Here is a 13,331-nt window from a genome sequence, read left to right as displayed (position 1 = left end):
GAGAAGGAAATGGCAACGCACTCCAGTGTTCTTGCCTGGAAAATCCTACAGCCAGCGGGGCATGGCAGGCTACAGTCCATGGGGTCGCAAAGAGTCAGACACGACTGAGCGACTCAACAACAACAAAACAACCGTAGTCCTGTGTCTAACTTATTGAGAACACAGCAAGCTGTCTTTTCTCTTGCCTTTCAAAGGAAGTAGTCATTTTACTTATTTGGCTGTACCAGATCTTAGTTGCAGCATGTGGAATCTACTTCCCTGGCCAGGGATAGAACCCAGGCCCCCTGCATTGGGAGTGCAGAGTCTTAGCCACTGGACCACCAGGGAAGTTCCTCTCTTGCCTTTAAAATGCCCCTCTTAAAAAGTTACCACACAATTGATATTCTAAAATAAATTACGGGATGTGTTAAAGAATGGTTATATTTCTAGACTGAATGTTAAACATCTAAGAAGTTTCTTTGGAGCCCAAAAGCACTCAGAATAGTTTGTTAAATAAACAAGCAAACATGCACCACTTATATTTATTTACTTCCTGCCAGAGTTGGCTTTTTCCTACAACATTCAGCCTTTTACAAAATCCAGCGTCTCTTAAGAGGACAGTTATAAATGGATTACACGGTCACTGTCCACTTTGGCTTTCTACTTTCTGCATCAGATGGCAGCTCTCTAATCTCTGATTTGGCTGGATGCAGAGTAATCCCAGGGCGGATCCGAGTTTTAGTGCTCATCTTCCATTTTATGTTTGCTTCTGCTTAAATGTCCTGGTTCCCCAGGGCAGGTAGGAGAGAAATGACATGATTACAGATAATACTGATGGCTGGGGACCGATGACCCCCCAGCACACTGGCTGGGGAGTTCCTGGTCCCAGCTTCCAGTGGACAGAGCAAAGACCTGAGCGTTCGCTTGCCTTGGACAGCGCGAGCTCACTGGAGGGGCCAGCCCGTCCCTGCAGGGGCTGCTCCCACCCCCAGCTCCTCCCTGGGTTTGGGGATGTAGTTCAAAGGTGCTTCTCTAAAAGGCGTACGCTGTCACCCAGGGCGAAGATCCAAAGCACTCAACAGTCAATAAGGCGGAGGCACCAACCAGTTGGCATTAGGCTGTGGGCTGGGGAAGGGGCAGCGGGTTGTGGAAGCCCCCCCAGGGCTCAGACTCCACGCGGCAGTGGCTGGAATGCCGGCTGGTCTCAGGGTCCTGGGTTAGGATGCAGAGGCCGCGGCTCTGGGAGGGAGTGTTGGGGTTGTGACTATGGACCCACTGACAAGCAAGTATTTTAATATTTCAGCAAGCAGCGGGGCTCTCCTGCCAGGCTGGGAGGATCTATCACTTTCTGCAAGGCTGGAGCGTGTCTTCCGTGTGTCCTCACAGGGCAGCGATGCCCTGTCCGCAGAGGGCGAGGACCTGGGGGAAGGCGGGGAGATGAAGGCAGAGCCTGGAGAGTGGAGAGTTCCGGCTCCCGCCTCTTTTCAGAGACCGTGTGTTGAAGATGTTGGAGGCAGGGGCGGGGACTGGAGCGGGTGGTGTGGGCGGGCGGGGCGGCCCACTGAGGGGGGCGGGAGAGGAGGACGGAGACGCAGCCTGCAGCAGGGGAGGCCCTCGAGGGCAGAGGTCACATCCGGGGAGGGGGCAGCGAAGGGGGCGTCCTCTCCGATACGGCTGCCAAGTGGGAACTGGGAAGGCTCAGCTGCTCGGGCGAGGAATCCAGGGGGCAAGGGGTGGGGCTCCTCTGGGTTTCCAGCGTTGACTTTCCAGCCTCCGTCTGAAAGCTGCTTCTGCCGGGTCCTTGGGCGAGAGGCCAGAGTGCGGCCTTCCAGCCTTACCCAGGTCGTGTGCACCCTGCAGATCGTGCTAACATGCTAACCTGGTGCTAACCGGTACTAACCCTAGCCAGCAGACACTGAACTCATAGTAATAATAAAATCAGCATTATTACTATCTTGTTGATCCGTTATATAAAACATCCTGTACTAACCCTATGTAAAAAATCCTGCTTCTGTAGAAGTTTCATAGAATTGGTTTCATTCCTTTTTTGGTGTGTGTGTTGGGGGGGTGCTGTGGCTCCTGGGATCTTAGATCCCCCACCAGGGGCTGAGTCCATGCCCTTGGCAGTGAAAACGCAGAGTTCTAACCACTGGACCACCAGGGACGTCCCAAATCGGTCTCACAGATTGCAGTGATGACATTCACATTTGAAGAGTCGTGGGTACCTCCAGCTCTTTGCATTGCGTTATTCCTAGAGATTTGCTGTTCATTTAATATACTGACAACCACCACAACGGATGTCCTTTGAGGGTCCATAAGCCCCAGGAGTTGGTGATGGACAGGGAGGCCTAGCGTGCTGCGATTCATGGGGTCGCAAAGAGTCGGACACGACTGAACGACTGAACTGAACTGAACTGAAGCCCCAGCTCTGGAGAGAGGCCTCCTGGACTTGAATTCTGACCTGACCCTCGGTGACTGACGTGCCTGGGCCACTTACAGGCCTCCAAGTCCTCCCTGCAGGACGAACCCGGCTTACAAGGTTAAGTGTCCTGAAGCGTGTCCAGGTGAGTTTCTGCGAAGGACAAGTGTGCTTCTCCCGTGCGCCCGGCAGCGCAGCTATCTTACCCGATTCCGAACAACGGGCTCACATTCCTTTCCTTTCGTCCTTGAGGAAGCGAGGGTCAGAGAGGACGAGTCTGCCTTGTTGGCGCCGGAGGGGCGGGAGGGTTTGCACTCGCAGGCGCCTGGCTGGTCCCAGGGCAGCCGGCTGCCTGGGCTATTGCATCGTCGTGTCTCGGGAGCCCAGGACGCTGCTGGACACACAGGCCGAGGGCATGAACGCCTGTGTCTGCCTCATCCTGCAGGCGTGCTGAGTAGCCTCAGTCATGTCCAACTCTTTGTGGCCTCGTGGACAGTAGCCCACCGGGCTCCTCTGTCCATGGGATTCTCCGGGCGAGAATGCTGGAGCGAGTGGCCATTCCCTCCTCCAGGGGATCTTCCCGACCCAGGGATCGAACTCGTGTCTCTTGTCTGTACTGCAGGCGGATTCTTCACCACCAGGGCCACCTGGGAAGCCCCCTGCTGCTTCTTTTGTTCCGCTTTCTGGGCGCTGCAGGGTCTGGCTTCCGCGGTGCCACACCCTCTCACCAGTACCTGGTCTCTTATCTCTCAGCCTTTGTTTGTGCCTGGCCTGATGGCCAGGATGGCCTTGTGTCCACGGGTGCAGCCACAGAGCTTCAGCCTGAGAGAGCCCAGGCAGCACTTTCCAGAAAGATTGTTCTGAACATGCAAGGATGGGGTGTCCTGACTTTCTTTGGTGTTAAAGATTCAGGTACCAAAGGCACCCTTGACTGGCTGATTCATGTGATGTTTTTTTCTTAAATTGAAATATACTTGATTTCAATATGAAGTGAATTTCTGCTATACACAAAGCGACTCAGGCTCACACATGTAGCATTCTTTTCTGTGTTCTTTCCGTCACGGTTTATCCCAGGCACTGAACGTAGGTCCCCGCGCTGATGGGCAGGCGGACCTCGCTGCCCATCCCTTCTGTGTGGAATTCGCACTCTGCGTCTGCCGGCCCCACACTCCCGTTTCCCTCTCCCTTGGCAACCACAAGGCTGCTCCCTGTGTCTGTGAATCTCTTTCTGCTCTGATCCTGCTTACCTAGGATCGCATGCATGAAACTTCTCATGTTGGCAGCTCACCCAGAAGTGGACGTGTGGCCGCTTCCAGATCTGCTGCTAATCTTGGTGCTGGAGGCTGGGGGCTCAGAAGACAGTCCTGGGTGTGGGCTGGAGCCCCTGAGCCTCCGCTTCCTCACTTACGCGCTTCCCAAGGTCAGTAGAGACGGCCCGTCTAAAGGGCATTATAGCCGCAGAGGACCATGGAAATCAAAGGGGCCATCTGGAGAGTTTTTTAGCGAGAAACAGGGATGGGAAAAGAGCCCAAGTTGTCAGTTTCAACACAGAGTTTCAAAAGAATACGCCCGAGATTCTGCTTTTGTTATCTCTGAGTGAGGAGAACAGGGTCATTTTATCTCCTCTGTTTTGCCTATCTGCATTTCCTAGCTGTGCTGCTATGCACTTTTTTTTTTTTAAACTTAGTTGAGTCATTTTTTTTAAAGAAACATCTTTAAAGATATCCAAGAAGAGGGTTGTACTTACACTCTGATATTTAGTTGATACTCGAGGATCATTGCTATAAATATCCAGTATTGTACAATAGATGTAGCTAAGTGACCACCTAACTAATATAAAATAACAGGGTGGATAAATAAATAAAATTATATAAAAAAATAGAATGGTCTTCATTGAATTTTTTTTTTTTTAAGTAGCTGTGGTTTTCCTGCCACGTCTGACGGATGGTCTGGTTCCTTCTCCAGCCTGGCTTCTAGTGTGTGGCTCAGACTGAAGGACCTCTGGGCTCTGCCCATCCAGACCCCCAAGTCTGAATGTAGATAATCACAGGGACACAATTTTGCAAGTTCTTGGTTGTTGTTGTTGTTCAGTTGCTCAGTTGTGTCCGACTTTTTGCAATCCCATGGACTGCCGCACGCCAGGCCTCCCTGTCCTTCATCACTTCCCCGAGCTTGTTCAAGTTCATGTCCGTTGAGTCAGCGATGACATCTAACCATCTGTCGTCCCCTCCTCCTGCCCTCAGTCTTTCCCAGCATCAGCAAGTTCAGAGTAAGCATGGCTAAATTTGACACTCGGACTACAACAGGGTCTAAAGAAATCCCATGTCATCTATGCCCTTTTGGTCCTAACATTTCTGGGGAATTCTTCATATTCTCCTGAACTTGACCTTCTCAGTTTATTTTCTTCAAAAACTATCACTTTAAAATTGTCGAGGAATTGTGCGTGTTCATTGTTATTTATGCTTCTTTAAGCTGCTGAGTATTCAAAGTTGCCATGTTCCAATATGACATCGCTCCTGCCTTTGATGGTCCAGCTACTGTTTAAATTCTCTGGGTCTGGGTCAGCTAGCAGTTAAGGTTGAGAGGGACAAGCCCCACCTGAGGTCCCCTGGGGTCCCAAGCTCGGCCGACATTCCTTCTGCTCACCTCGCACTGGCCACCAACGTATTTATTGAACTCAGTGTTCTTGAAATGTGTTTGCCCATATGTGCCTCTTAAAAAAAATTGTGTTCTCTCTTGCATAATGTCTAGTGGACATCTAACATTTTCATTATAAATTTAAATATTGAATGTTGAAAAAATCTATAAGAAATGTTATGTTACTTGTTTAAGGATTCTCAGGACTTCCCTGGTGGTTCAGTGATGACGACGTCGCCCTCCAGTGCAGGGGGTGTGAGTTGGATCCCTGGTCGGGGAGCTAGGATCCGGCTTGCCTTGGGACCAAGGGACCAAAACATAGAACGAGAAATGGTCATCTAAAAAAAGATCCTCAACCAGAGAGAGTTTTGCCCCCCAGGAGGCATCTGGGCAACTTCTGGAGGCATCTGTGATGTCACACAAGTTTGAAAGAGCATGTGAGTGTGTGTGTGTGTGTGTGTGTGTGTGTACACCAGGCAAGCTGCTCAGCACGCTACAATGCAACATGTAAGAAAAAGTTATCAGGGCAGAATCCCGACAGTGCTGAGGTTTGAGAAGCTGATTTGAATGCACCCCAAGAAATACGAATATCATGGTGAGTTTATGCTCAGTAGCATCCATTCAAAAAACACATCACAATTGGCTATAACATTGTTTCTTTTTGTCCCTGAAACTGTATTTCCATTCTTAATCCCCACAGATTTTTATCCCGATGAAAGATCTTTACTTTCCAAAGCCTTGCTAGGGGTCATGTAATTCTCTGCTACAAAACTCTGCACATAAACTGAATTTGTTTTTAACTCCTACACTATAAGGTTCTAAAGGTTAACATTTTCCTTCTGTATTGAGGTAGCATTAGAAAGCGATCAAATGACATAAATATATTACAACATTAGATAGATGAGTTTTAAACACAGAAACCTCTTGGGTGAAGTGCGTCTCTTCACGGGGTGAATCAGGGAGGATCTTCAGGGACCTGCTCGATAGTCTTCGTTGATACAGAGATTCTCACCTTGGGGGCCAGGTAAGACTCTGGGGGTGGAGGGGGTGCCTCTTGAAGTAAGGCTGGAGAACCACAGTGGAGAATAGGGTAAAAAAACAGAATGGGCATGATGTTTACTCAGTTAGACCAATTTTGGGAAGAAAACATACAGACACTGAAGATTTTGAAATGGCTTTTCACACGCACGCACCTCCTGGAGAGTCTTCATGTTGTTTATATACTGGTTGGATTTAAGGAGCTGAGTAACCTAACAGCTCTCTTCTTTCAATGACTCAGACTGTTTTTTCACAATGCTAAAGCATGCTACAGGGCAGTAAGCCAATGTGTTTTATACTTTATAAATCCAGCAAGTGGAATGTCTCACCAGGGGCATCAGTATTGCGGAAGTGGTCTAGCATGTAGTGGATTGTAACTAGTTCTTGAACCAGACACAATGTTTATTCGCTTCTCCATCATCCAGCTGTGCGACCGGGTCAAATTATTACCAGTTCTGGTCCATAGCGTTCTCACCTGTAAAGTGGAACTAAAAATAGATTTCTCATCGGGTTGTGAGACTTAAATGAGGTCATGCATGCAAAGTGCTCAGTGCATGCCCCATATATGCTAAGTACTGGGTGAATATTAATTGTTGTCACCTTTAGACATTACAGTGTTTGGCTTCAGGAGAGAGCTCTGTAAGGGCGATGGGGTCATCATTTCAGCCTGATTTCTTCCATCGTGACTGACTGTTCCGTGCCCAAGGTGTTGTACCGCCCGCCCTGGTTTTACAATCGGCTGTAGACCTTTGAGATTTCAATTGACCTTGGGGCTCTGGAGCTGCTGGCGGGGGTCTGCCCACACCAGCCGGACGCCCTCATCTTCCGCTCAGCCTCTCAAGGACACCCGTAAACACTCTAAGACCGCCTACCGCAGGGTGGTCCTCTGGATGCCTGAAGGCTTTTGGTGTTCTCAGAACACCGTCTAGGAGCTGAGTCAGGTGGCTGACCCACATTCAGTCTCCTCTGGGGCGACTTACACAAAACCCACGTCAAGGCAGGGCTCCGAGGAACAGCACAGGCACCTTAATCCTTGTATCGACAACTGTTCTGTTGGGTTACACAGTTTTCATCTCAGAGGAATTGTCTCTTGACATTAAACTGTCCAAACAGTATTTATATCTGCGACTGCCCCGCAAGATCACTTAACCCCACACAGCCGTTTAAAAGTAGTTAATGACAGAAGCGGCCTGACTAAACCCTGGTGAGTGATGGGCCACGTTCGACCTGGGCTGTCATGGTTTATGGCGGAAGGCGGTTTGTCCATCGCCTGCTTCAACCACAGCAGGTAATTTGAAATGAAATGAGACAGTTTCTACAAGCAGATTGATTTGGGAATCTTGCCTGCTCTTCCCTTTGACCCTTGACAAGTTGACACTACAAAGATTGTGACTTTAAAAAATGATTGGGTGCAAATACGTTTAGGTAGATGATTTACTGGGTGCCGAAGTAAGGACAGTGTCTTTGGAGTAATGCTGGCAGAGAAGGTAACTGTCCACTCTAACAACTCAGGCTTCATGTTTCTGAATCCAATTAATTACCCCACCAGGCCAATCTATTAATGATCCTTGATCAAGGTGTCTATATTCTTGGTAAGAGGCCATGGACCCAGCTGCCTGGTCAGAGACCGGTAGCCAACATCAAGAGCAAGAGACTCTGTCTCTTATTTATGTTATAAATACTCTTACTTACGATAAACTTATTAAAAGGTACTGATTCAGTTTGTCATTTTGGTAGAAAACCCACAGCTTGAAATTGAGTTCTCTTTCATGGGTCCCCTTTTTCCTTTTTTGTAAATGTGGTTAATAAAATACATGGGGAGGCACTGTGATTAAAAGGATGATTCAATTTTTTGATCTTCAAAGAGTTACCAGAGATACCAGGGAAAAAAAATCCTGCAGTACCAAAAATTTTTTTCTAATTCTTGGTAATCACACTTAGATTTTCCTACCAGGCATTATACACTACTTTATGTGTATGTAAAATATTATGTAATATTTTAATATGTAACAATTAAGCAAATATTTTTCACATTATTTTGACGCTACTCTTCTGATGCAGTTGTTTCTCTTAGAAGCGAAGTTTTGTCACGAGTAAATGTTATCCTACACTGAATTTAAAAATTAACCATTTTCCAAAACGAGAATAAAAATGACAGTAAGATGATTTTTTAAAAGCAGTTATCTCAGCTCATGATTATGTAATATTTATGCCTGGATTTCTTAAAATGAACTTGGCAGTAGTACTGTCGATTCATTAATATTGGGATTTGCCTTGAAGTAGCCACGTTCTGGAATATTTGCCATTGAACCCGGGCTGTTAACTGCAGCTTTTGTGTTTCTCTCTATTCTAACCACTTTGTTTGAAATATAATTTTGAAGATGCTAGTAAAAAATATAACAAATTCCTTATTGGTCTCCGTTTAAATTATTTACTACCCTTTGGAGCCATATCTTCATTGAACTATGCTTAAAGTATTTTGCAGGAATGTTTCTTTATGTTGTCCATCGGGTTTAATAGACGTGCCATTTAATAAGCTCTCTACCTGTAAGGATAGACTATTTGACCTCTGTGCCCTGCCACTGGTAGACATAGTATAAGATTGCTTTGTGAAATAAAGCTGTCGGTAACATCAACAAAATAAAAAATGATCGTATTCCAATACTCTCTGCTGAGTACTATGACAGCGCTGAAATATGGAATAAAATTGAAAGTAGATTAGTTTTGGGTCTTAAGTCATGTTTTGACAAGAAATAAGAGAGGAGAACATATCTTTGAACTTTTAGTTTTAAAGTTTTTTAATGAAAATATTTATCATTTTGTAAGGTTCCTTCTTTCTTTATCACACCGTGGCTGTATAACCTGAAAACAATCCGTTCTTTTATTGTGAGGGATATAAATACTGTTCTGTCTTTACATTAAATACCAGAAAGGGAGCTCACACGGGGAGAGATGGTCTGACACTTGGAAGTGAAGGAGTGTCACGCTAATAAAAAGGCTTATTGAAGAGGTTGGAAAATCAGTCATTAATAAGCTACATATTTTTAGGGTATGTAATGCATGTAAATACTGTAGACAAGCGGGCCGGGTTTGCTGTAATTTTTGTTTGCCTTCAGGAACGGTTTGAATCTGAAGAGGAAGAATAAATATGTCTGGGTGGGGAGAAAGCCTGGCTGGTGATTGCTTTCTACCCGGAGGAATCTGAAAATCGGGGCGACTTGCAGATTGTGAAATGGTTCCTTTCACCCCCGTGGTTATACATTAATGAGGTGAAATCGCTGCTGGTCCGTGGAGGGGTCGGTCAGCAGGGGGTGTGGGCTGAGGACACTGACCCTCCCCTGCAGGGTCTGCAAACAGCTGGTGTCACCCCAAGTCAGCCGGTGGAGCCCTTAAACACGCGGTGCCCGCTCGCCCTTCGTTCCACACGCGGGCGGTTACAGCCGAGGGGGCAGCGTAAGCCGCGCCGCCGCCTCCGCGGGATGAACCAGGATGTGGAGTCTCGGCACACGTGTGCCTTCTCTTCTGCTCAGAGGCCCTCCTTCAGGGCGAGGCTTGTGTCTGCAAGCCATCTAACCAGGGCTTCTTTGAAAAAAAAAAAAAAAATCCAAGGTGACTCTTCCCCCTAATGAACGTGAGTTATCCACACATGGTGGCATCAGGCTAATAACGCTAGCCAGACTCTCCTGGGACTCTGCTGTTAGTTATGAAAAAAGCAATCCTGTTGTCCTAATCGCCAATATATTCTATAGTCCGGAGTTTTGAAAGTAAGTTTAAAAAGTAAAAGACTATTTTGGCTAGCACTTCCCTGGTGGTATAGTGGATAGGAGTCCGCCTGCCAATGTAGGGGACACAGTTTGATCCCTGGTCTGGGAGGATCCCACGTGTTGCGGGGCAGCTAAAGCTGTGCACACAGCGACTGATCCCGCGCCCTAGAGTCTGCAACCAGAGAGGCTGTTGCAATGGGAACCCTGCGCCCTGCAGCGAGAGAGTAGGCCCCCTCGCTGCAACCAGAGAAAGCCTACGGGCAGCGGAAGACCCAGTGCTGCCGCAGATACATAAATTACTTTAAAAATTATTTTAAAAAGATGATATTGGCCAACAGTTCTGAAAAAAGTTTTCAAGCGGGCTCTGACAATCTCTCCTGAGGTATTTTGAGGCTGTTACAACAAAGAAAAGTGTCTTTTAATTTGAGATGAGTATGAGACACAGCTATGTGGCTGAGTTGAGGTGGGTGCCAAGTCTTGCGGACCCCTTTAATTCATTGGACGACATGGCACTAACCTTGGCTTTGCTAAATAATACGTTTAAACAGGACGGTGAATTACTGTGGTCATTACGTTGGTGTCGTTTGTCATCACGTTGAGTCCTGAGTGCAGAGGGTTTTCAGTAATAACTGTATGGTCACTGATGACGGAGATCAAGTTTACACGCGTGTTTTATTCATGGTTTTCTGTCAAATGTCAAAATCCGAGAGGAGCCCTGAGCACCCCGGGAAGGGTCTGCGAGTGCGCTCAGGTCCCAGCTGGTCACACCGTGTCCTCGGCGGGCGGAGGTCACCAAGAGAACTCGGCTGGGACACGCAAACCCAGGGGAGGTCGGCCTCAGCCTTCCAGAAGACAGGGGAGAAGGAAAGCGCGGGTATGAACGGGGCTGCAGGGGAGGGGTGTGGGCGCCCTCCCGGGGTGAGGGGCTCCCCACAGGTGGGGGGGGACAGCTTTCACAAAGCCCGTCCTGCTTCACAAACAGCGCGCGCGCGCGCGTGCCGTCCACCCGGGGAGCGTACTGATCCTTCCGCTGGCCGCTGTGGCGCCTTCAGCGTCAGACCAGAGTCTCCTGGGCCCGAGTCTCTCATCTGTGGAGCCGGGCTGAGGCTGCGGCGCCTGTCTCCTGCGTGAGCGGGTGAGGTAAGTGCCCTCCGAGAGCCCAGCTTGGGGCTGGCCCCTGGCCACTGCCCTGGGAACACACGGCCTCCCCTCTCTCTTGCGGGCTCTGAAATCAGGATGTCAACCTCTTCTTCCCTTTAGGTTTCATGAGCCTGATGAGGCCTACCCCCCTCTTGTGAAGAAACATGTTCTAGAAGTTGTTTTTTTTTCACCTTCTGCAAACCAAAATTTCTTATTCCAATTCGGGTTAACTCTGGTTGCTGGTTTAAGAAGTCCAGACTAGACCCTTGATGTCACTGAGTTTTGGAGATGATCTTTTCGGTGGTAATCAAGCTGGAGTTAGCACTGTTTTAAATATTATGGGCTGAAACAGATAACCAACAAGGACCTACTGTATAGCACAGGGAACTTTGCTTAATGCTCTGTAATAGCATAAATGGGAAACTAATTTGAAAAACAATAGACACGTGTATACAGATAACTGGGCTTCCCCAGTGGCTCAGATAGTAAAGAATCTGCTTACAGTGCAGGAGACCCTGGTTCAATCCCTGGGTCAGGAAGATCCCCTGGAGAAGGGAATGGCAAGCAACCAACTCCAGTATCCTTGCCTGGAGAATCCCATGAACAGAAGAGCCTGGCGGGCTATAGTCCATAGAGTGGCAAAGAGTTGGACACAACTGAGCGACTAACACTTTCAAACATATAACTGAAGTACGGCGCTGTATAGCTGAAACTAACAAGATACTGTAAATCAACTACACTCCAATCACAAAGAAAGGTCCAGGGTACTGGAAGCCTGAGTCTGGGGAAGCAAGGCAGTTCTCCTAAAAAATGGACTGCAGAGATCAGGAGAGTGGGGGAAGCTGCCCTGAGATCCTGTCCAGAGGGTCCCCCAGGGCATGAGTGACAAGGGTGAGTCTCACCACCACGAGTGGGCAGAGGGGCCGGGGTACCTGGGGTCACGTTAGTTCCGCTGTGACCTGGTGCCATCCAGACATGGTTAACCTCTTCACCACCTATGAGTGCAGCACCACCTCGAGAATGTCTAGTTCTAGGAAAGAAAGGCAACGTAAAAGTGGACATAATTTTTCAAAACGATGAACAGGGACAACTTTACAAGAACCGATGCCATGTTCTACCCTTCTCTTGTAAAACTGAGCTTTAGGGGAGCTCCCTGGCGGTCCAGTGATTAGGACTCCACGCTCTCACTGCAGGGGCCCAGGTTCAGTCCCTGGTTGGGGAACTAAGAGCCCGCAAGCCGTCAGGCCCAGCCAGAAAACAAACAAACAAACAAAACACCCCAGCTTTAACTGACTGTATTTCCTTGTGAGGATCATGTTATGTTTATGAACAAATAAATTTAAAATCAACTTTTGGAACAAAAGCTGTTATTCAAGAGAGGATTGCTCTCGTATGAGTATAATTGCTTCTAAAATATCTACTTGTAGACAGACTTGTATAAACCATCATTAATTCTTTGTATAACTCATGTATAAAATGCAGCGTTTCCATTAATGGAAAAGGAAACTCAAGCATCACACTGATAATATCAATAATATGCATTTGTAGTTACATGCTGTAGATAGCTGTAAAAGCTACATTTTATTACATTAATAAAACTCCTGAAGCAGCCCAGCTCGGGCGAGAGGCGACATTATTAAGGCTCATGGCTTCAGCAGCTAAGAGTCTGTCAAATAGCTCTTAGCTGTAGCAACACACAGCATGTTGGGGAAGCTCTCTCCCACCCATAAAATAACAATGATTATTTTTCAAGATAAAATACTACATGCTGCTGGAATGACACGCTACCTGAGAGCTATGAGAGTAACAAAGCAAAGATAAAACTCAAACTCAATGAGAACAAAAAGCAGATTGAGAGGGCTTCTTGTCCTCTGGGCAGACGGAGCCATCCGGTTGTGTCTCCGGCAATGTTAAAGATCACTTCTTCCCCAAGTCTACAGCAGGCACAGGGGGACCTCGTGAAGAGAGGATTCATCTCGAGGAGGGGACGTGTGTAGGGTTCCAAGTGTTTCTGGGTCAGTACCTTGGGCACGCTGACAGGTAAGAAGACCAGGGCGTTGGACCGGCAGGGTGGATCGATAGCTCTTTAGGTATCTGCCAATCACCCATTAGGGAGGAAGGCCAGGGGGATGAGTCCCAGCAGCTTCTCAGATGCTCTACTGACTGTGTGTCCCCCTCCCTCGGTGGGAAATGGGAGGCAGGGCGGGGGGAGGCCTCCAGATCAGGAAAGCACGGGGTTATGTGCAGAACAGGGGCTTCCCAGGTGGCTCAGAGGTAGAGAACCCGCCTGACAACGCAGGAGATGCGGGTTCCATCCCTGGGTCAGGAAGATCCCCTGGAGGAGAGCATGGCAA

The 13,331-nt window shown here is 48.0% G+C and overlaps 1 non-coding gene across 1 annotated transcript; it reads right to left on the bottom strand.

Moving 5' to 3' along the window:
* Nucleotides 1–254: 254 nt before the first annotated feature.
* Nucleotides 255–327, bottom strand: TRNAG-CCC. The gene has a single exon. It is a non-coding gene; the product is annotated as a tRNA-Gly (tRNA).
* Between the last annotated feature and the right edge of the window lie 13,004 nt (nucleotides 328–13,331).

This window comes from Cervus elaphus, chromosome 14 (genome assembly GCF_910594005.1).
Source record: "Cervus elaphus chromosome 14, mCerEla1.1, whole genome shotgun sequence".
NCBI lineage: Eukaryota > Metazoa > Chordata > Mammalia > Artiodactyla > Cervidae > Cervus > Cervus elaphus.
Note: the sequence above shows the minus strand (reverse complement) of the source record. Positions and strands in the feature narration are given on the sequence as shown.